The following is a 24,017-nucleotide window of genomic DNA, read 5'->3' as shown; positions in this document are numbered from 1 at the left end:
GGAAGAAGTTCAAGCAACTGGTAGCTTGTGGATACAGGAAACTAAAGAAACCAATACCAGTGATTGGTATTATCCCCGCACATTTGGGGGTCATCCATAACTCGGATTGCTGTAAGTCGGAACTGCCTGTATACACTTTATGGAACTATTCCACTGCTGGTTTATACTACTTATTACATGCTTCATGTTTCTCCATTTGTTGGAAACTGCCAGCCTGGTTACCATATTGATCTTGTATATACAATATGATATGTTCAGTGACTTTACTTGTAGAAATCTTACAGATTTTTATTTCTAAAATAGAAAATTATTTTTGCAAAAGTTTTTAGTTATTCTTTAAAAGGAAAACATACATACATTCCGGTTTAGGAGTTGTCATAATATCCTTTATTTGTGTGGTGCTAGTTCAATATCATCAATTGCTTCCTCCACATGTTAACAAGTAAGATTTTCTGGTGACACCCAAACTATTGTAGTGGGATGAATAGTACAGCTGATACCTGCTGTTGATGGCACAAATAAAAACCAGTTACAATTACATAGAAGTAATACCGCCAGTCACCACTACTTCTGTCCTGCATCCTATCTTCCAGACAAAACATTTTATCATGTGACTAATGCATCACGTTACTTGCTGAAGCTTTGATATTCTGATAAAAATGGAAGCAAGTGGGAACTAGATTTATTGATAATATATCTTTAAAATTCAACAATACCAGGTTAGTGGTATTGTTAGTGACACCATGCAAACATCCCCACTCCTTCCCAAGCTGTTGGTGGTAGCTGATGCATAGAGGATGGTACAGGAAGTGGATAGCACAGTTCTTAGCAGTTTGGTACAACTAGTTTACTGCAGATAAGCTTTACTTCATTTGAATTGGGAACTAATATGCATCTCGGCCATAATCCATTGTTCAGCTGATGATTATTTTCATTATGTCCATAACTTTTCTGTAAAGTTGCTTTAGCTCTCAAATTCCCATCTTCTTTCCTATAACATGTCGATTGGATATTTCCACCTTAGTAGGCAGATGTGCCGCCTGGCTGCACTACATATGCTTTCTAGTTATAAAAATGGGGGGTTTTTTTTAGCCTTTTTATAGTATTTTTAGAAAGTGCAGCAAAGCATCAGACTTGTAGGTATCTGGGTTTTATGAAGCATTGTTCAGGTTTGCTACAAAGTTTTTGTGTATGATGAGTCTTTTCTCCCTATTGTTTGTTATAATGGAGGCTTAAAGAATGAAAATATAGTGTCTAATTTTAGGCTTTTGTTGTCATTCTAGAAATAGCTTGGAGAACAAGAGAGGTGAATTTTGCCTCTCAGTGACTGACTTCCTGTTAGAGGGTTTTAGTCTGGGCTGGTTACGTGTGCCTTTTTTTTTTCATGAATGAGCAAAGTTGCATCAGAAATTTTGTCATTTGTGATATAATCTCTTACATAAGTGGTAAACAGACTTTAGCCTATTTTCCTACATTTTGTAAAGCGCCACACGGACAGATTCATTGAGATAGATTTTAATTAAGTTTACTAGCTGAGACAGAGTGTTTTTGGACAGCGTGACGCTCTTGCTGTATGTGCCCATGCCAGGACCCCTCAGAGTTACACAGTTTATGATGCACAGTGGAGATGTCAGACTTGACCCATTTAGTCAGCTCTCCTTTGAAAGCTCCTGTAATGTCAGAGATTTATGCACTCCAACCAAACGCACAATTCAAGTCCTGTTGGTACCGTAATTGAGTTCACGCTGTTGCCGCCTAATCTGTTTTTAAGCATTTTCATTGTTATTCTTTTGGGGCAAAACTGGCACTATTAGCAAACATAGTAGTCCTGTAGAGCGTAAAGATGAATGAAGTACTTCATGTGTCCTTTCCATATATAGAAACTAAGGTAAAGTTATGATTGCGGTTATATAGAGATATTTTTTATTATAAGTACACACCTACACATGCATGCATATGGATGATCTGACCAAATATATCTGTAATTTATATTCTTTTAAAAGGTAAGGTGTCAATACTTTTTTGCCTTCAAGTGGTTGACACCATTGATGTGGTAAGTAGATTACACTTACCTATGTTACTGGTCTAAGTGGAAACCTATATGAGAAAATAATGTAAAAGTCTGTCAAATACCTAATGTAGATTAAAAGTATCCATCGGTCTCAAGCTCTACCCTACTTGTAAATGACTTGTAGTCGCGAATTGGAATGAAACCAGGTATCAATGTCAATACATACTCTTCATTCCCATCTCAACCTGCCCAAACATTCAAGGAAATGTAAACTTTTGATCTGTACTATCTGTCATCAATTTATTAAACAAGAAAAACTGAAATATCACATGGTCATTAAGTATTCAGACCCTTTGCTCAGTATTGCTTAAAAACAGCTTTTGAGCTAGTACAGCCTTGAGTCGTCTTGGATCCTCTCCAGTTCCCTCAATTTCGATGGTGAACTTTTCAAGTCTCCCCAGATTTGCTCAATCGGGTTTTGGTCAGGGCCATGGCTGGGCGAGTCAGGAATGGTCACAGAGTTGTTCTGAAGCCACTGCTTTGATATTTTAGCTGTGTGTTTAGGGTCATTGTCTTTTTGGAAGGTGAACCTTCGGCCAAGTCTGAGGTCCATAGAACTCTGGAAGAGGCCTCGTTCATCTTTCCTTCAATTGCAACCAGTCGTCCAGTCCATGCAGCTGAAAAACACTGACTCTTAAAAATGTCTGAAACACACTCTTGGCGGGCACTGCTGATGTAGGGTATAAATTCACATATCCAAAGCCAACACAAGTAAAATATAATGACATACAAAATGAGAGGAAAGATACGTGAAAAGCCAGCTAGTTGCAAACAACTTCTCTTTATTAATTATCCAAAATATATAAATCACAAACGACCCAAACCCTTGATAAAATACTTAAAAGTGACCCTCTCCATAGAAAATAGAGCCATACGGCCATTCTTGTGGCCAAATATGGAGCATGCTCATTTTTGTGGGCATAGTACAGTGAGCACACGTTGTACCGAGCCCAGGCACCATAGACGAGTGTGGGGAACATTTATCCGGTCACTGATTTGCTGCCATATGTACGTTCCCATATGTTCGTGTGAATGCAGCGTAAGACCCTAGATAACAATTCACATCACAAACATGGTAACAAATACTACAGGGGATATAAAAATGATAAACCAGTAACAAAAAATTGGGCACACCAATATCCCAGTGCAGTTGGTGTTGTGCAGGGAGCGTCCCACGTATTCCATCCCTAATAGGCAACTTCCCCAGGAGAAGTCTTACACTTAAGTGTTGTGGGAGCTAGTTGGTGGCCCCACCCTACCCCTACTTACAATTGTTTGCTTCTGTTACTTTTTTTGTACTTTTAAGTGTTTATATCAAGGGTTTGGGTTTGTTGGTGATTTATAGATTTTGGATAATTTATAAAGAGAAGTTGCTTACAACTATTTGGCTTTCACACGTCTTTCCTCTCCTTTTGTAAGCTTTTAAAAATGTATGTTTTTATTTCCATATCTGTCATTCCCTTACCAATGTAACATTTATAAAGCATATATTTTAGGTAGGAAATTTCCCTTTTACCATTCCCACTTTTAGAAGATTCTAAACCTCAAGTTTTGACTGAAAAAGTGATCTGAGGGTCCAATTTCAGGCTGTAAATAAATGTTGCTTAGATGGGTGCACACTGGAAAGGACCAGGCCACAGCTTCTCCATAAATCAAAGAAATGGCACACCAGTTTTGTGACTAAAAGCTCACTTGCAATTTTTTCGTCAAGCGTCTGAGCTCAGATTGACATATTTTACACACACCTCACAATTGGGTAAAATGTGCTGTGAAGCTGTTCATGTATTCCACAGAATGCAAAACTTATAAAAAGACATGGTAGATACCACATTGCTCCTTCCCTTCTCAGCCCTGCTGTGTGCCCAGCCTGTCGATTATTGCCATACTCGAGACAACCTGCAGTATGATATTTGGGGTGTTTGTCTAAAATGGCATCAGTTGCGCACAATATATTTGGCACAAAAATGGCATATACTGTATAAGAAAAAATTACAATTTTTACTCTGCGCCATTTCTTTGTATTACATTTTGAAAAGCATGTTGGGGGTTAAAATGCTCACCACAACCCCAGATAAATTCATTGAGGGGTGTAGTTTCCAAAATGATGTCACTTCTCAGCGGTTTCTATTGTACAGACTTGAATAGTTTGGGATGTTGGGTTCATAAAATAGTGTTACTTGCGGGGGTTTATAGTACATAAGCCTTTATAGGGCACTTCCAAACTAAATTGGTGTTAGTGTTTTTCAAATCTCTTGAAGATTTGAGAACTAGCTATTAAAACTATAAACCTCCTAACATTCATATAATAAAGGAAATGTAAAGAATACAAAAGGCAAAAATATTTCTACAAAAAAAATTGTGGTATGACTGTCTAAAAAGTAGAACATTTGAAACTTTTGAAAGTTTTTTTTACATTTTACATTTTTACCCCCCAAAAAAGTAACTGATCAGCGATTACACCATTTGTTTAGATTTACATGCTCTTTTACTAATAGCAAAAAGATGTATAATGAATCATTGGATCCAACCATCACTGCCCATATGAGATACCTAGCAATATTAGATCGACTAGAAACCTTGAGACAAAAAAAAAAAAAGCAGGTGAAAGGGGTTTTTTTTTTTCCCAAAAATGGAAAAAATCACATCACACATGACCAGGGGAGAAATTGTAGATTTAGTTACACCATTCCGTCTCACTGAGTGGTATAACACGTAATTCCTTAAAGGGTCACCGGGAGCCCTACAGCTCAACACTAGGAAATTAGGGGGAATTCCAAGGAGTAATGTCCTTTCTATGATGAAACAAGCAGCGGGTCCTGAGCATGAACATAGTGGCAGTCTCTACCCAGGGCATTCTCATATTATACTATGTACATGTATATATACACTTTGTATATTGTCCCCGAAATGGAATGGTGATTTGTCCCAACAAAACCTCAATATGTGCCTAGCAAAATAGGTTTACTACAACATAAACTACACTGTCTCACCAGAAAACAATGAAAATCACCTGGATATGTTAGTGTTGAAATTTTTTTTAATAAAAATACTGAGCCTTAATGTACAAACAGGCTGCGTCCTTAAGGGGTTACAGCTGAAAGTAACATGGTTTCTCTTGCCCAATTATAAGATGGCCATAAAACATGTCTTGGGCATATGGTCAGTATCGGCACATCAGTGTATGAATGCAGTGTCATGTGTTCACTTGAGATTAAGAGCAATTGTTTCATTTAACAAAGACAGAGCTGTAGATCTTTACACTTGTAATCCTACCCTAAGCAAGTCATGCAAGCTACAAAACTACTGTACAAAAGAATTAAAATAATAAATGAGCTAAGGTTTGGGACATCTGGAAATCACTTGGTGGTACTTTCAGTTACAACAAACAGTATGGAAAAAGCAGAGTGGAAAGATTTTTGTTTTTTATAAAGTTCTCACAATGCTGTGATATACTGCCCTGTATGTAGCACGTGACTCACAACAACTCCCAGTATGTGCTAGGCTCAACTGTGCATGTCATTGCTTAAGAAGGTTAAGTTCAGCTTTTTTTTTTTTAGTAATATCCCCTATTGTGTTCATTGTTTTCTATCCTAATCCTTGGAATCCCACAAATAAAATAGCAACCGTCTGATTACGTTGGCTACAAGTCAATAGTCTGCATCCAAGGTCAAATATGGATCTAATCACATAAGCCCTACAGAATATGCTTTATATGTCATGTCCCATATTGTGTGTGTATGAAAGTCTGGTGCATCCCAAGTGCCGATTATCTAGGGAAGAAAAGCATGATTAGCGATAATGACCTGTAACTTGTTTTCTCCCGTTCCAATCCATAAACCCAGGTCACATTGCTTTAAGAAGTCACTAAGCAAGATGTAAATATATTGTCACTTGTAATAATGGAATAGCTGGGATATGTTCTCCCTCACCAACATGGCAGATTATTCATGTACATCCAGAAATCTGTTTTAAAGCTTAAAATACATTTCATGAATAATAACTAGAAGGATTGGTTGGGGAAACAAGTTAACTTTTTTTTTGGTGTCTCTTCCCAGTAGTCTTGCTTTTAGGGTGAGTATTGAGTCAGTAGTGAAAAGTCTTTGGCTAAAACTGGGTTTGTGTTGTCTGGACTTCAGAATAAGGAGAGAACACAATTCAAATGCAGTTAAATGCAGTCTATGTATATAGAGGTGTATTGCCTTGCCACAACAAATTATACTTGTGTAAGTCTTGGTGTAGACTCAAGTCCATATTCGATCACCAGAGACCTCTATACACATATACTGGGTCAGAAGTGCACTACCCACCTCCATTGGCTGCAACCTGGAGAAGGTTAGGTTGTCTTTTCCTGAGTAGCAGATTAAAGGACATCTACCACCATTATGAAAGATTGTAGACAAAGCACACTGACATACAGGTGTGTGCCCCCTCTGTCAAGATCTGCTCTACTTTAAGTTTCCTATACCCGTGTTTATAAGAAAAAACAAGATTTAAAAGCTTTTTTTTTAAACCAGGGTGTAAGTAGCTAAAAGAAGTATATATCAGACAGGGCTTGGTTTACAATTCTTCATCCTGTGGCTAGATGTCCTTTAAATCAATCAAACTTAGATATTTCATATGCATATACAGGCAGTCCCTGTGTTACATACAAGATAGGGTCTGTAGGTTTGATCTTAAGTTGAATTTGTATGTAAGTCGGAACTGTATATTTTATCATTGTAATCCCAGCCAGAACTTTTTTGGTCTCTGTGACAATTGGATTATAAAAATGTTGGATTGTCATAAGAATCAGGATTAACAATAAATCTTCATTGCAGACACCTGTGATAACTGTTACCAATATCCAGTGGTCCGTTTGTAACTAGGGGTCGTATGTAAGTCGAGTGTTCTTAAGTAGGGGACCGCCTGTAGTACTTTTATATTTTATATAATACATTTTATAGCATATCTTTTTTTTATTATATACTTGCCTATGAATAATTACTTGTTCTCTACTAAGGTTTGTTTATGAGATTTATTTATACTGTTTCTTTTTATATCTCTTAAGAATTACTTATGTATGCATATTTAGACAATCTTTTTTTTGTCCCAGTAACAATTGGATTTTCAAAATTTTTCTGCTGTCACAGGAACAAGGTTTATCAATAAATCTTCATTACAGACACCTTACATCTGATCATTGCAGCCTGGGACTAAAGTAAAGCAATCAGAGAGCTTCACCAGAACTTTCAAATTGTGTCGCAAGCACGAGCACTTACATGCACCACTTAAAAAATGGTGAACACTTTAGGACATGAACAGGGAAGCGACACATGCAGGATATTGGATGCACAATCTTAGTGAATCGCGGCCCAGTGCATTGTCGGACAATGAACTTTCGGTGAACTGTAGGGCGACCCTTAGTAAATGAGCACCTAGGTGTCCATAAGCCAAAGTGGGTTTAGTAAAAAAAAAGCCACTGATTTGAAAAAACACCAATGTGAGTCCAACCTCACTCTTGCTTCTCTCTGCCATAGAATTATTTAATAAGACACCTCAGGGAGCTTTTGTCCGACTTGCTTGAAAGTCAGAATTCAGCAGAGGAATACATTTCATCAGTGTGGAAGTATGAGAGTGGATATTTAAATGGAAAAAATATGACACTTAAAGAGAACCTGTAAGGCCGATTCAGGGTAGTAAACCACTTACAGATCCTTACGAACCAGTGATTAAGTGCCCCGAATCACCCTCAATGAGGTTCCCATGTGGGCACAATTTAAAAAAAAAACTTTTATACTTCCCTTCCCTCCTGAGTTCCATGCAACGTTACCCTGCTGCAAATGAAGCCATAGTAGTACACCCCCGCTTCACTGTGCATGCGCTGAGGTATGGCACTTGCACTATGAAAACAGGGACTTCTCGCCAGGATAAGAGGCGCACGCCCGACACAGCTGCAGGAGAGTCTGTTGTGCCTCATCAGACGCGCTAATAGGGAAGTATAACTTTTCTTCTTTTACATTGGGTCCACGTAGAGACCTGCTACAGGCTGATTTGAGACCCTAAACCGCAGGTCCATACAAACTTGTAGTTGGTTTAGGGTCCCAAATCAGAATGACTTGTTTGCAAAATATAATATGAAAATAATTAGAAAGTGTCTTATATTCACTTTTACTTTTCAGTTATGTAATCATAGTTGCAAAATTAGTGTGTGTTTAAGTATACTATACAAACTATACAAACTATAATGTCCATTCAGGTCATGGTAAACTTTAATTTAAGTAATATTATACAAGACTTCATAGGTTTATGTTTTGTTACTTTAGTTTAATTGAAGTCTAAGTTTTTCTTTTCTTAGAATATGTGATGTGTTAAGTAGCCGTGCAGGTTGTTTCAACAGCTTGTCGAATTTACAGATTTGCATTTACAAACACTGACATATAAGGAGCTCCAGATAAGTGACTCGTATTCACATGTGCAAAGATTGTGACTGTTTTAGGGCACATGCATATAAGAATAGACGCATATGTAGAATCTATATATCTGTAGTGTGCACATCCATCTGATCCTCTGAGGACAATGCATTATTTTTGTGTGACTATGCTTCTCTGAATACTGTCTTCTAGCACTCATTATCAGGCAATTGCTTTTTGGCATTTTTTGGATTTATTTTTTATAGAGAAGACGACCTGGGGGTAGAAATCATCCCCAGGCCACATGCAGCTGCCTAGTAAAACATATTAAAGCACATGAGATACTGAACTATGCGAGTGTGTGCTGAGACAGCAGGGGAAGTACTTGTGGAATGTCCTGCCTAGATCTTTGTGTTTCAATGCTTGGAAGTGCAGTCCTGCAGATGTTTCCTCAGCCTAGAAATGCTGTTTACAAACAGCTCTATCCAGCCAGTGGTCCTCTGGAGAGACTTATCATCCATGATAAAAGGAAAGCACCATGAAGGTCAATAAGAAGCCTATATTTGCTTCAAGTTCATTCTTCCATAAAAGGGATTTAAAGAACCTCTTAGTGACAAATAATCAGGTAGTCACAGTATTTGGAACAAATCTATTTACTGTAGAACATTCATTCTCCCAATAGCTATAACTACAGGGTTAATGTTTAGACTATTTGCTCTGTAGTTTGGTACAAGATGAGTTCTCCATGTGATAAGTAAAGACATTAGAAAAGTATGCCTGCATAAAGTATTCTTTGTCCTAGAGAGTCAGCTGGAAGGAGACTACATACAGCAGGTACCAGGAGGTAGGGATTATCAGCCTGATTTCATTGCAACACTCACATTAACCCAGCAAGAGTCAAGCAAATCCAGCACCATGATTCTCTGCTGACCAATATACACTGTAGAATCAAACCTGTTGGTGGCCACCGAAAATGCTGTGGCCATAAAATCCCAATATCAGTTGTAGGAAGGACGGTCGAGTACCTTCTTCAAAATCATACTGTTGGATGTTCCAGCTAACTGTGAGTGCTCAACTTGTGCAGACAAACTCAGGGGTAATTGGTCTCTCTAGCTTTTATGCTCCATCCACAAGGGAAAGAATTTACACACTATTCGCACCCTCAAGAGTCGTGGTTTTTTATTACTATCATTGGAAAATAACTATGGTAATATTGGACTACAACACCTTTTGTGCTGGATTTTGTTGATGTGAACCGCAAAGGTGCCAAGTTATAAATGGACGTTTCCTTCCCTCTTTACAAAGGATGAGAACTTTGCTGATCTAGTACTAGCATGACAGTTAGAATATAACACTGGGAATAGTTGCCATGCTGCAGACTATTTATTGAGAGGCACTGAAAATAGCTGTAGAATTATGGACCATGTGAATGCTCTAGAACGGACCACTAGAACTCGAAATAAGAGTGCCATTGATGCAGTCCATAAAATATATACCGAATTCTTAAAATCACGACTACAACAGAGGTCTACAGCACGTGGTCACAGTACGGTGAGTGCACTATGTCTCACCGTACCATGAATAAGAAATGCGGTCATGCCGCAAAATATATCTGGCTGGATTTATGGTGTGACCGCTCAGCTTTCTATGCAGAGGGGAGGGATGAGGAGCACTCACTCTACCTTCTTTCTCCACTTCCCTGAGTGCTACGCCAAGTATACGACCCAAGTGAGAACACGGTACTGTGTATATAGCCTTGTTTGTACTTTTTTTTTTTTATGCAGTGTTTTTAATCCTCTTTAGAATGTAAAGCACGATGGAATTAATGGTTATATATATAATATATCAATAGATAAATTCATTCTATGAGATTGAGGTCTTGTATACAATACTGTAAACATTGGATTGAAATGTACCAAAATATCTTAAACATCTTGTTCTATTCCAGTGTTATAAGATGCAGTTCTATTTCTACATGTACAAAAGTACTGTATCTGAAAACAAAATATTGAAGATTCTTATGAAGGTTCTTGATGTTTTGTTAGCATTGTAGGAAATCTCATCAATCACATGCTGTTACCAGAGCATGTACTGAAAAGAGAAGATAGTAAACAAACTGAAACCAGACCTTTGAGCTTTGGCCAACTTCCCGAGCAAGTATTCCTTCAGCTACCAATTCAGATTTTTACTCGTAACCTAATGAAGGATGGAAACAACTTAGATGGCACATTACCAGTACTAGCACATGTACTCACAATTTAAGGACTTGGTGACAGGACCTAAGTGTGGCAGAATGTCATGCAGCCTGCGACTTTATCCAAAAAATAGCTGCTCATTAAATGCCTAATCCCAAAGTATGATTTATATCTGCTCTTAAACCCAACATATCATGTTAAACAAAATTATTGTGTAGGTTAAGTATCATATTTTTTCTCATATTTGTTTTATATTTCATAGTGTTAGAATAATATAACACTCTATTTGCTCAACTTCGCCTTTTTATCTCCCATGAATGAAATATTTACAAATTTCACAATACAATCCAAACCAACTTTGTACAATAAAAGGAGAAAATGGCTATAGCTTCCACTGATTTAGGCTTTTTGAGTGCTCAGGAAGAAGCTTAGCCTCCATTGAAAGCCTGCCTAGAGTTTTTAAAAAGGCACCTTAAAGGGAACCTCTTACCAGTTTTTGCTCCATTATACTACTAGCCCCTCAGGTAGGTTATGAAATGCCCTTTCTAGAATTCCTTCTTTTATGTCTAATCTCATTCATTTACCTATAAAGAATTCCTCCAAACCCATGTGCAAATGAGCAGAGAAGAGATGATTTAAGTTTAATAGTTTCAGGGGAGGGTCACTTAAGACAACCCTAACACAAAAGTTAAATGGTGATATATCTGCCAACTAGGCATGCTGAGAGAGTGTTGCAATCTGATAGAGACTCCTTGCTGTGTGTATGGATGAGCGTTATACAGTGGAAAGCCCTGCAAAGAGAGACACACTACATGTGGAGGCAGGGTGTCTTATAAATAATGCTGTCCTCATAATACTCTGGGTGTTTACAGGCGAGATTGAAGCATTCACCATGAGACCCCATGCCCAATCTTGACTCGTCTGAAACAGGCTTTAGTACAGGTTTCTTCCGAAGACCCGAGGCTATTTCGTTTTAACCCCTTCATTACAATGTGCTGATAGCACATTGTAATGAATGAGTTAGAAAATCCCCATATACTGCCATACTGTAGTATGGCAGTATATGATAGGATCGATCAGACAACCTAGGGTTAAAGTACCCTAGGGAGTCTGAAAAATAGTATAAATAAAAATAAAAAAAAGTTTAAAAAAAAAAAATTATAATAAAAAAACCTAAAATTTCAAATCACCCCCCTTTCCCTAGAACTGACATAAATATAAATAAACAGTAAAAATCATAAACACATCAGGTATCGACGCGTCCGAAAATGCCCGATCTATCAAAATATGATAACGGTTTTTCAATGCGTTTAACCCCGTAACGGAAAATAGCGCCCAAAGTCGCAAATGGCACTTTTTTGCCATTTTGAAAAATTTAAAAAAATCTATAAAAAGTGATCAAAAGGTCGTACAGTCCTAAAAATGATATAATTGAAAATATTATCAAATTTCGCAAAAAATGTATGAAAACATTATAAAACCTATACAAATTTGGTATCCCCTTAATCGTACCGACCCAAAGAATAAAGTAGACATGTCATTTGGGGTGCTCAGTGAAAGACGTAATATCCAAGCCCACAGGAAAATGGCGCAAATGCGTTTTTTCACCATTTTCATTGCATTTGGAATTTTTTTCCCGCTTCCGAGTACATGGCATGGAATATTTAATACCATCATTATGAAGTGCAATTTGTTACGCAGAAAACAAGCCATCACACAGCTCTTTACGTGTAAAAATAAAAAAGTTATAGATTTTTGAAGGTGGGGAGTGAAAAATGGACATGAAAAAACAGGAAAGGGCCCGGTCCTTAACCGGTTAAGGAGAGCGCTACTGGCTTTCAATTGCATGACATGTAATGGATGCTTTTACACATAATTTCTAAGTGTGGTGATAAAGATACCAGGTATCTGGTATCTGTTACTGCTTTAAAAGCCACTTAATTGGACTCCAGCAACAGGGAGCAATAGAATAATTCCCAAATTATTAGTATTGTTATCATCGTGATTAGTATGTATGTGTGTGGGACATGTATTTCGGGAAAAGAGTTATCGATTTTTGAAGGTGGGGAGTGGTTTACATGAAGCTGTCACTAAGGACCTAATTTTCACTAAAGACAGATTGCAGAAGCACATCACACCTGCATTGCAAATGGGCCTTTCTGCTTCCTTAAAGGGGTCTTCTCATGAAAGAAAATTCTCACATCTCAATTCGCTATGTTTACACAATAAAGATAATTTTAACCCCTTCACAATTTTACTCAGTTTTATTGCTGTTTTAGATCCTATAACTCAATGATGGTCAGTGCAAAATTCCAGGGTGTGGGCGGGTACTCTCTAAGCAGTCACATTATAAGATCCATGTAGTGCTGTGAGATAAAGTGAGCTGACAATGTGCTTAGATTATCAGGGTACAGGTTACCGTATTTTCCGTACTATAAGGCGCACATAAAAGCCTTGGATTTCCTTGGAAATCCAAAGTGCGCCTTATAGTCCGGTGCGCCCTATATGAGGACAGCGGACATAGGTCCCCGCTACCGGAGACAGCAGATCTCCAGCGGGAACTGCAGACCACGCGGCACGAACAACTGTAAGTATGGTCCGCTGCCCTCCTCCACCTCCCCCTCACCTTCCCCGCTCACCTTCCCCGCGTCGCCGCGTCTCGTCGGGTCTCGTCTTCGGGTCGCGTCGCTTCTCTTCTCATTGGGTCTCCGCTCCGCCCCCGGACCTCCGCCACGCCCCCAGACCCTGCGCCTTATAGTCCGATGCGCCTTATATATGGAATTATTACATATATAAGGCGCATCGGACTGATGCGCCTTATATTCCGGTGCGCCTAATGGCCCGGAAAATACGGTATATACACTTTCATTTACCTTTTGAACATTGTACTAGTATCTGATACATTGAATGAAAAAGATGAGAGATGAGATCCATGACATGCGTATTAGACACAATGACACACTTTCAGTACTGCTACATATCTGCTCTCACACTATGAGATCTGCTGTACCTCCTTCCCACACCCCAGATAAAGAACTTATCTGCCTATAGCTTGAAGCATTTCTCTCCTTATGATGTGCTTGCCGGAAGGAAGTTAGTTTCTGTGAGCACATTGTGGAATGCTAGGGTGGGGGCTAGAGGGAGAGAGGCAGGAGAGCAAGATGGCTTCCCTTTCTCTAAGTCAGAAGATACAGGGTTGGAAACCAAGGGCAACTGAGATTGTGTACACCAGGACTGATAGAGACTGTGAAATGCTGTATTTTTTGTTAATAACCGTGAATTAGAGAATTTGTTATTTTGTTATCCTGAGTATATTTAAGAAACCTGTGTTCGTGGGAATACCCCTTTAATTTCTGACAGAATCCCCTGTTCATTCCCACGGGTTGGGGATGGGCTTTGGTTTGGATGAATTTAAAAAAAAAAAAACAACACAACTTGTCTGCGCTGCAGAATCCTCAGCACTCAGCTCCCCCTTTTGCTCCATCAAAGAGGATTCTGTCAGGAAGCCAGGTAATTTAAAACAGAAAGGGATATTTGCAATGCATTTGTGATGGAATTAAGCAACCTGTCTTTAGTGAAAATGAGGTCCCTGGTGATAAGTTTCCTTTAAAGGGAACCTACCACCCCGATTCTACCTATAAAGGTAGAAGGGGTGGTAGGTGGATGGATGGGACGTGAGGATAGCCCTTTTTTGGGCTAATCCTCACGTCCCGGGTGTCTTTTAGAAAACTTTATTGCATGTATATGCAAATTTTTTTAATGCGGCTACTGGGGCGTGGAGAAGCCGGACATGAGGCTCTTAGTCTATGCCCCAGTAGCTGCATTACTCCGCCTACCAGGTAATCTTCGACACGCAGCTCCTGGTAGCTGCGCGCCCTAGTCCGGGTCCCCTGCGTTCTGCGCATGCGCAGAACGCAGGCCTTCGGCTGCGCGGCCGCGCCTCCGGGGCCAGAGCTACTGCGCATGCGCAGAAGGCCAAAGATGCCGATGGAATCGGACGAGGGCGCGCAGCTACCAGGAGCTGCGCGCCGAAGATTACCTGGTAGGCGGAGTAACGCGGCTACTGGGCGTAGCTGCGACTAGTAGCCTCATGTCCGGCTACTCCACGCCCCAGTAGCCTCATAAAAAAATTTACATATACATGCAATAGTTTTATAAAAGACACCCGGGACGTGAGGATTAGCCCAAAAAAGGGCTATCCTCACGTCCCATTCATCCACCTACCACCCCTTCTACCTTTTATAGGTAGAATCGGGGTGGTAGGTGCCCTTTAAATTCTGTTTTCTATCCCTTTTTCAAACTGTTTATTTTTGCGTTGTAATTATATGTCTGTTTATTTAGGTTTTTTAAAATTTTTGTATGATAACCCCTTTTGTTTGTAAGCACTGTCCTTTTTTATATTAAAACTTAAGTTTATTAAGAGCTTTCTTGTTACCTAGGCGTTACCCAAATTGATTGCTTAATTATTTTATTTGGGTATTGCATAATACAAAGCGTTTCACCAGCCTTATACATGATGAGTGGAGGCAGATAAAATAGAATTGGTTTTGGAGGAGGGAGAGTTGTCAGAGTACAGTCCATTGTGACCAGGCACGCTCCCCTCCTGAAGGCTGGATTTGCGTTTGGACTGACAACGAACAGCGAAAAGTGTAGTGCCATGGACTGTTCACTCTTCTGGGATCTGAACTACGTGCATAATATTGATAAGTGATACACAGTTCTTGTTACTTATATGTAGCATAGCCAACAGTACAGTGTCAGCTCTGCTACATATCTGGAAACAAGAACTCATATGATGCACAGAGTTCACAAATGGGAATCAGTCTGTGATCTTGATGCTAAACCTCTAGAGATGTTCTGGGTAAAGACACAGTTGTGTAATATAGGTGCCACCTGCCTTTTTTTTTTTTTTTTTAATAACATCATTTCTACAAACAAATCCATTGTATATTAACGCCAGTATCTGCTCACTCTATTATTTGATTAGCTTATATAGCCAGCATTGACATAGTTCACATTTAACACTTTACTTTAGAAATATGTTTAAAATGTTCTTTCCACTGAGCCCTTAGATGAAAGATTACTGCGTAAAACTTGTGGCTGCTGGATGGGCTGCTCAAATCTCTCAATTCCCCTAAGGTTTACTTTATTGGATATTTTGGCACTCAAACACTTGCATATTTTTTGTCTCTCTCTCTCCAACTTTACTGTTCTCATACATCGCAACAGTGATTGAGCAAGGCAGTCCCGAATTTTCCAGTTTGTCCTGCTGTCTTGGGCAGCAAGAGGTATGTCCTGCATGTCACCTCCAGATGTGAATAGAGTTGAGTGCCGAAGCAGTGATTCCACTACTGTGTAACTACTAGTGTTAAAGTAATCATACACCTTGCCGAAGTAGGAATATTTCAAGGGGAAATGTAGTGGTCAGCTAGAAGTAATATTTTAAATGTAACCTTTAAAACGTAACTATTAAAAGAAATCGACCGTCAAAATTATTCATGGGAAACCAGGGACACTTACCAGGCACTGTGACTGTGGTAATCTTCTTATATTTTGCTCCTTCCAGCTAAAATCACCTTTTAAAATGATTCTAATTAGCCTGAAGGGCTATGGGCGTGTTAAAGAAGCCCTCTATGCTCTGGCTTCACAAGCTATTACACTTGACTGAATGTCTCAATCTCACCTCCCCCCCCACCTACACTTCCTGTAATCTTGCAGCAGTGATTGAACAGTAGGAGGAAGAAGAGCTACAACAGAATGTAAGTCTGTTAAGCTGCAACATAGCCCATAGCCTTTCTGACCCATTATGGATCATTTTAAAAGTTCTGCATCTATGAGTAAGTGTTTACCCTGGTTTTACCCTGCTCAATTTTGATGGATTTTTTTTTTTTACATTTAATTGTACACAAAAAAGTAGCCAAAAAGTGCAATACATAGATTTCCAAAAGTTAAAAAGTTAGTTAAAAACTTCTGACACAACCAAGTTCTCTTTATAATCAGAAGGTAAGAACAAGGTAAGAAAAAAGAAACCTGAGTAGTATCCAGTGGGAGTCCATAGCCGAGCAGTTACTAGATAGGAGGTTAGAAGTTTGATTGTGCCAACAGGGATTAGCCGGTGGGCAGGACTTGTGATATTAAGGCAGTGATTTTCAACCTGTGTGCCGTGACACATGGTTGAGTGTGCCGCGGGGAAAGTTCCCCGAACCATGGTGTCCATGTGTAGTGCTGCCACCGTGCCCCTGTATTTCAGCCCCCATACTTACCTACAAGCCCCGCGTCGGCGATCCGCCCATCTTCTGTAGCTCCTGCACCGCGCGGCCCATGTCACGAGACTGACGCGACCTGACGTCAGGTCACGTAAGTCACGTGACCAGAGAAATTGTGTACACCAGGACTGATAGAGACAGGTCGGACTTATATCTGTGAAATGCTGTATTTTTTGTTAATAACCGTGAATTTGAGAATTTGTTATTTTGTTATCCTGAGTATATTTAAGAAACTTGTGTTCATGGGAATACCCCTTTAATTTCTGACCGAATCCCCTGCTTTGGATGCATTTAAAAAAAAAAAACAACACAACTTGTCTGACGTCAGGTCGCGTAAGTCGCATGACCAGAGGCGCGCGGTGCAGGAGCTACAGAAGATGGGTGGATCGCCATTAGGAGTGAAGGTACGCGGAAGAAGACATCAAGGGTAAGTATATAAGGTCATTATTTTTTATAGGGAAGGCAGCTAGGGTCTTTTTTATTATTATTAAAGAGAGGCTGGGGCTTTTTATTAGTTAAGGGGGGGGCTCTAGGGCCTTTTAATTAGTAAAGGAGGGCCTCTAGGGCCTTTTAATTAGTAAAGGGGGGCCTCTAGGGCCTTTTAATTAGTAAAGGGGGGGCCTCTATGGCCTTTTAATTAGTAAAGGGGGGCCTCTAGGGCCTTTTAACCGGTTTGCGACCGCCCGCCGTGTATTCACGGCGGCGGTCGCGCTGCATGGAGAGGGCTCACGGGCTGAGCCCTCTCCATAGCCGGTAAGTCTTTGCTGCATATTGCAGCAAAGGCTTACCGGTAACATCCGCGATCGGTGCTAGCACCGATCGCGGGTGTTTTCACAGCATGGGCTGCCGGCAAAGCTGCCGGCAGCCTCAAACAGATAGCGGCGCCTCAAACAGATAGCGATCTGTCTCCATGGTAGCCTCGGGTCTTCCGAAGACCCGAGGCTATTTCGTTTTAACCCCTTCATTACAATGTGCTGATAGCACATTGTAATGAATGAGGAAGAAAATCCCCATATACTGCCATACTGTAGGGTTGTGCTGATGGGCACAACTCCAATGCACGCTTTGAACAATCGGTATACAGGTTGGCGTCTTCCTGCTGCCTCGCTCCTGGGGGTGTCCTATTTCCAAGTAGAAGACAATTCCCAGTAGAAATCCAAGGTATGGTAGGTGCTTGAGCGGTATTTAGGCGCTGGATACGTAGCCAGGAATAAATAATCTTTTATTTTCTTGAGAAATTAAAATTTAAATAAAATAAATAAAAGAATATAGGGATATAGAACAACGCGTTTCGCGCTCGAACAGAGCGCTTCATCTGGTTCATATCATGGTAGAAAAAACTGTGACATTTGTAGGTGAGTGGAGATAATGAGGAGCATGACAGTTTCCGGTCAGCTGTTTTTTGACAGGTAAGTGCGATATGTCTAGAACTTATTTGAAGATAATGTTTCAAAAGAGAAAAGAGTGAATTCTATTTCAGGATGTAACTATATAGAAATGATGGTAAATGTGATACGTGGAACTATATTATGTACCGTATTTGTTGAACAGATGCCAAATGCTGTGCGGTGTCGGGGTTTGGACTACGGAAGCCGATTGGGGTCATAAAGGTGTAGTGTCTCCGTGGAAAGTTTGCTGACTGGATGGATCTGTCTTCCTGCGGGGACTCCCAGTAATGGTTCCAACGGAGACAGAAGGTACAACGAGGCTTGATCATGTCTAAATAATGGTTTCATTAGCTTCATTTAAACCTAATGGGGATAATGTATTAAGTTTAAAAATCCAGTATACCTCGCGTCTGCAGAGGGTCTGGAAACGGTTAGCTGTGGTTTCGGTGATATGGTCTATGGGCATGATGGAAATAGGAAATGATGATTTTGGATGTTTTAAGGCACAATGTTTTGAGAGACCATGGAGTAGGAATTTTTTCTTTATGTTTTCTCGATGTTTATTAAGTCGGTTGTGTAAAGGTTGGACCGTTCTGCCGACGTATTGCAGGTGGCAGATATTGCATTCTATAAGGTATATTACGTATCTTGTTTGGCAGGACATGTTATGATTGATACTGAATATTTCTTTTGTATTGTTTGATTTGAAATAGGAGCCCGTGTTTATGGATTTACAACATAGGCATCTTTTTCCGTTACATTTTTTAATGTGTCCCTTTCCCTTTTCAGTTTTTATTGTTTTATGTTGTTTTAGGACGCTAGGGGCTAGAATGTTTTTAATACTTGCTGATTTTCTAAAAGTGATTTTTGGTTGTTTGGGTAGATATTTCCCTAAATAGATGTCTTTGGTGAGAATGTGCCAATGATTTTTTAGGACATTCCTGATTTCTTTGTGTTTTGTGTTGTATCGAGTGATGAAATTAGTCTCATGAGAGTTCAGTTTATTATCTTTTGGTGTGTTCTTCTTCATAATACAGTCCATCTGTTGTAGCGGTCTTGTCTTCTGATAGGCACGTTTCAGAAGATGTTTCGGATATCCTTTTTCGCTGAAGCGATCTCTTAGTTGTTTGGCTTGCTGATCAAAGGAATTAGTGCTGGTACAATTTTTTCCATAAATACCTTAATAACAATGAATGGGGCATCTCTTTTACTTTAGTAAAGAACACCTCCGAAATCACTTTCCTTGATCTTAATATTTATCTTGAACAAAATATGTTTAAAACTAAGACCCATTTTAAAACAGTAGATTCCAACAACTACTTAGAGTACTCTAGCTCCCACTATAAAAAATGGATCGATAATATCCCTTTTTCACAGTACAAAAGAATTAGAAAAAATTGTACCAGCACTAATTCCTTTGATCAGCAAGCCAAACAACTAAGAGATCGCTTCAGCGAAAAAGGATATCCGAAACATCTTCTGAAACGTGCCTATCAGAAGACAAGACCGCTACAACAGATGGACTGTATTATGAAGAAGAACACACCAAAAGATAATAAACTGAACTCTCATGAGACTAATTTCATCACTCGATACAACACAAAACACAAAGAAATCAGGAATGTCCTAAAAAATCATTGGCACATTCTCACCAAAGACATCTATTTAGGGAAATATCTACCCAAACAACCAAAAATCACTTTTAGAAAATCAGCAAGTATTAAAAACATTCTAGCCCCTAGCGTCCTAAAACAACATAAAACAATAAAAACTGAAAAGGGAAAGGGACAAATTAAAAAATGTAACGGAAAAAGATGCCTATGTTGTAAATCCATAAACACGGGCTCCTATTTCAAATCAAACAATACAAAAGAAATATTCAGTATCAATCATAACATGTCCTGCCAAACAAGATACGTAATATACCTTATAGAATGCAATATCTGCCACCTGCAATACGTCGGCAGAACGGTCCAACCTTTACACAACCGACTTAATAAACATCGAGAAAACATAGAAAAAATTCCTACTCCATGGTCTCTCAAAACATTGTGCCTTAAAACATCCAAAATCATCATTTCCTATTTCCATCATGCCCATAGACCATATCACCGAAACCACAGCTAACCGTTTCCAGACCCTCTGCAGACGCGAGGTATACTGGATTTTTAAACTTAATACATTATCCCCATTAGGTTTAAATGAAGCTAATGAAACCATTATTTAGACATGATCAAGCCTCGTTGTACCTTCTGTCTCCGTTGGAACCATTACTGGGAGTCCCCGCAGGAAGACAGATCCATCCAGTCAGCAAACTTTCCACGGAGACACTACACCTTTATGACCCCAATCGGCTTCCGTAGTCCAAACCCCGACACCGCACAGCATTTGGCATCTGTTCAACAAATACGGTACATAATATAGTTCCACGTATCACATTTACCATCATTTCTATATAGTTACATCCTGAAATAGAATTCACTCTTTTCTCTTTTGAAACATTATCTTCAAATAAGTTCTAGACATATCGCACTTACCTGTCAAAAAACAGCTGACCGGAAACTGTCATGCTCCTCATTATCTCCACTCACCTACAAATGTCACAGTTTTTTCTACCATGATATGAACCAGATGAAGCGCTCTGTTCGAGCGCGAAACGCGTTGTTCTATATCCCTATATTCTTTTATTTATTTTATTTAAATTTTAATTTCTCAAGAAAATAAAAGATTATTTATTCCTGGCTACGTATCCAGCGCCTAAATACCGCTCAAGCACCTACCATACCTTAAAAGTCGAAAATGGCACTTTTTTGCCATTTTGAAAAATCTAAAAAAATCTATAAAAAGTGATCAAAAGGTCGTACAGTCCTAAAAATGATATCATTGAACATATTATCAAATTTCGCAAAAAATGACACCACCCACAGCTCCGTACACCATAGTATAAAAAAGTTATTAGCGCCAGAAGTTGGCAAAATCAAAAAATTCTTTTTGTACAGGAGGTTTTAATTTTTGTAAATGTATGAAAACATTATAAAACCTATACAAATTTGGTATCCCCTTAATCGTACCGACCCAAAGAATAAAGTAGACATGTCATTTGGGGCGCTCAGTGAAAGACGTAATATCCAAGCCCACAAGAAAATGGCGCAAATGCGTTTTTTCACCATTTTCATTGCATTTGGAATTTTTTTTCCCGCTTCCGAGTACATGGCATGGAATATTTAATACCATCATTATGAAGTGCAATTTGTTACGCAGAAAACAAGCCATCACACAGCTCTTTACGTGTAAAAATAAAAAAGTTATAGATTTTTGAAGGTGGGGAGTGAAAAATGGACATGAAAAAACAGGAAAGGGCCCGGTCCTTAACCGGTTAATTAGTAAAGGGGGGCCGCTAGGGCCTTTTAATTAGTAAAGGGGAGCCGTTAGGGGATCTTAATTAGTAAAGGGAGGCCGCTAGGGGCTCTTAATTAGTAAAGGGAGGCCGCTAGGGGCTCTTAATTAGTAAAGGGAGGCCGCTAGGGGCTCTTAATTAGTAAAGGGAGGCCGCTAGGGGCTCTTAATTAGTAAAGGGAGGCCGCTAGGGGCTCTTAATTAGTAAAGGGAGGCCGCTAGGGGCTCTTAATTAGTAAAGGGAGGCCGCTAGGGGCTCTTAATTAGTAAAGGGAGGCCGCTAGGGGCTCTTAATTAGTAAAGGGAGGCCGCTAGGGGCTCTTAATTAGTAAAGGGAGGCCGCTAGGGGCTCTTAATTAGTAAAGGGAGGCCGCTAGGGGCTCTTAATTAGTAAAGGGAGGCCGCTAGGGGCTCTTAATTAGTAAAGGGAGGCCGCTAGGGGCTCTTAATTAGTAAAGGGAGGCCGCTAGGGGCTCCTAATTAGTAAAGGGAGGCCGCTAGGGGCTCTTAATTAGTAAAGGGAGGCCGCTAGGGGCTCTTAATTAGTAAAGGGAGGCCGCTAGGGGCTCTTAATTAGTAAAGGCCGTGTCCACCTTCCTACCCAATGTGTAACGTTGATGTGAACGTTTTTTGTTTGTTTTTTTAAATTTAACTATATCACAAAGTTAAATCACTTTCTGACAATAAGGTAGTAATGTTGTAATGGGATAGTTTAAGTTATTATTTTGGAGGACAGAGTTTATAACCATGCGTTTTACAGTAAACAATTTGAATTTACGTGTTTAAGATAAAAAGAAAAGCTACAGTATTTAGCTAAGGCTTTTAGTAATCTAAAGGCAACAACATGGTTTTAAAAAATGGTCTTAAAGGAGTTAATTTTTGGGCAAGCCGTAGATTTGCTAGTATTTCCCAGTAGAAACCTGCATTAAAACCAATAAGCATAAAATATCTATACACAAAGTGCAGTGTTTGTGTTATGATATCTGCATTGCAGACTTCCATTCCATTCTCCAATAGGAAGCAGACATGGGATTAAATCACCGAACATAAAAAGCAGCATATGCAGCGTATACACTTACAGTGAGCTCATCTTTCTCCTTCACCCAAATCAATGACCCTTGCAATCATTAAAAAGTGAGCAGATTCATCAGATAATGACATTGTGATGTATATTTTCCTGCAATATTGATACTGTCATTATTATATTCTTTTATGTCTATACCTGCAATATATTTTCTCCTGCTATTTAATTGTGCATGAGACAACTGAGATTCAGACTCTACGGATAGACTGATATCACCCTCTTCAAATCCAGAAGCCTCTTAGTCTTATACGCAGAATATCTTTATAAGAAAGGTTTTTTTTTTTTTAATACTCCCCAAGTGGTATAAAAACAACAAACAACATAGATGGTTATATCACATACCTCTGATTACTGTCTGTGATATAATAAGCTCTGTGGCCATGGTCAGTTTTCTGTCCACTGGTAGTAAACATAGAAGCTTTCTATAGAATGACAGCAAGCAGAGATCTAGAAAACCGTGAGGATTTTATACCATTTTCCAATATACTTTCTTTATCAATTCCTTGTGGATTTCTAGATCTCTGCTTACAGTCATTCTGTATAAAGCTTCTATGTTTACCACTAGTGGACAGGAATCTGACCATGGTCACACAGTTTTTTGGTGGAGATTTCTAATTGAGGTTTTATCAATTTATCAATTTCTACGCCAGTTTTCTGGAAGCACTTAAATAATCCCAGTTTCTTGAGCATTGCAAGAATATGTGATCATGATTGCAACTATGCAGACTCCACAATGGGATGGGGATGCACCACCAGCGGAGTGAGCTTGCGCATGGCGTTCCTGCCCCGTGCCTGCACACTCGCTAAATCCTGCAACCGCTAAATGTTCGTAGGGTTTTTTTATTCAAGCCTCTTGATGTATCTAACAAAGGTAGGGGGGCGTGGCTTGCATCATACGCTTATCATATATTGTGTATATGTATATATATATATATCTCACCGGCCACTTTATTAGGTACACCTGTCCAACTGCTCGTTAACACTTAATTTCTAATCAGCCAATCACATGGCGGCAACTCAGTGCATTTAGGCATGTAGACATGGTCAAGACAATCTCCTGCAGTTCAAACCGAGCATCAGTATGGGGAAGAAAGGTGATTTGAGGGCCTTTTGAAAGTGGCATGGTTGTTGGTGCCAGAAGGGCTGGTCTGAGTATTTCAGAAACTGCTGATCTACTGCGATTTTCACGCACAACCATCTCTAGGGTTTACAGAGAATGGTCCGAAAA

The 24,017-nt window shown here is 39.4% G+C and overlaps 1 protein-coding gene across 1 annotated transcript in view; it reads left to right on the top strand.

The window, feature by feature from the left end:
* The window catches only part of XXYLT1 (xyloside xylosyltransferase 1), a 124,942-nt gene that overhangs the window by 91,669 nt on the left and 9,256 nt on the right, over positions 1-24,017 (top strand). The gene's annotated exons all lie outside the window — the stretch shown is intronic.

Source organism: Engystomops pustulosus, chromosome 3 (assembly GCF_040894005.1).
Source record: "Engystomops pustulosus chromosome 3, aEngPut4.maternal, whole genome shotgun sequence".
Lineage (NCBI taxonomy): Eukaryota > Metazoa > Chordata > Amphibia > Anura > Leptodactylidae > Engystomops > Engystomops pustulosus.
Note: the sequence above shows the minus strand (reverse complement) of the source record. Positions and strands in the feature narration are given on the sequence as shown.